A 1,272-nucleotide genomic window follows, 5' to 3' on the forward strand; every position below is an offset into this window, starting at 1 on the left:
TTCGAGTCTGAAGATAGCAAAAAAATTAGACCATAATTAATAATTTTTGTGTAATATTTTAATTATAAAAGCACTGTAACCCTCCAACGAGTATATATATATTTGGTCCGAATCCAGACATAGGCACATTCTTCAGGAAGAGTACATTTTCATTTCTTTTTTTAGAAAATCGAAGGAGTAAACACTTGTCTGCAGTGAGAAATGTGGCGGTAGATATTCATGAAAGAAAACCTTCGTTATAAAGTGTTATGATTTAATACTACGAACAACTTTCATAACAGGTTTTGTCTTTTTGCTTCTATTTTCTGAATTGATGCACCACAAAAGCGAAGACTAAAACATGATACCATCCTTTAAGTAGTTACTATAGGATTCTGACGATGGTGTATAACACACTGATATACTGGGTTTTTGGACTTTATCCATCGTCCTGGTTTTTAAGATAACAAATAAAAACACGACGTTTCGGAAACTGGATCTGTTTCCGTCCTCAGGTGAAGGAGGCTAGCTCTTTCTAACGGACCCAACAGAATAGGTGTTTTCCTTCACCTGAGGACGGAAACAGATCCAGTTTCCGAAACGTCGTGTTTTTATTTGTTATCTTAAAAACCAGGACGATGAATAAAGTCCAAAAACCCAATATATCACCATCCTTTAAGTTTGGCTTCGGTGACACCATTCTCACCCTCCTACAGCCCATGTAAATGGGTTTGGAATCTCTCGGTTCTTCACGATAAAGCCAGTATGTCTCAGTTATTTTAGGGGACAAACTAAAGAATTGCCTGATTGCGTCATAGTTTGACCTGATTTACTTACAGAATGAAGGTACCAATCAAAAGCTAGGAACCTCGCTTTGAATTTTCGAAAAACAGACACAACGAGGATGAATTCAATACTGTTCAGCGAGTCTATCATCAGCTCCTAGGTGGCACTGTACACACTTCATAAAGCGCAGCCAAGTCAGTCAGTATAGAAATTCAGATTTAGAAATATTTCGTAAGAATAATTAACTAAAAATCACTAATTTATCATTATTCCAAACTAGACAGACTAGTAATGTAAAAGTACAGATGCGTTAATGAATCGGGCGATTTTGAAAATGTTATGAATGGTAATCTATTGCATTTATTTGGCTCTGCACACATATCATTTACCCTCCGAAAAGAAATATGCCCAGCAGTCACAATAAACAACATACAGATACCGCAATATGCCCAGCAGTCACAATAACAACATACAGATACCGCAATATGCTCAGCAGTCACAATACAC

General features: G+C 36.6%; 1 protein-coding gene across 1 annotated transcript in view; it reads left to right on the forward strand.

Annotated features, from left to right (window-relative positions):
* Nucleotides 1-913: 913 nt before the first annotated feature.
* LOC111867260 (whirlin) overlaps nucleotides 914-1,272 on the forward strand; it is a gene marked incomplete at its 3' end in the record, with an annotated part of 129,334 nt that continues 128,975 nt past the window's right edge. Inside the window, 1 exon segment of the mRNA XM_023856943.2 lies at nucleotides 914-963.

The sequence above is a fragment of the Cryptotermes secundus genome, unplaced genomic scaffold, assembly GCF_002891405.2.
Source record: "Cryptotermes secundus unplaced genomic scaffold, Csec_1.0 scaffold1326, whole genome shotgun sequence".
Classification (NCBI taxonomy): domain Eukaryota; kingdom Metazoa; phylum Arthropoda; class Insecta; order Blattodea; family Kalotermitidae; genus Cryptotermes; species Cryptotermes secundus.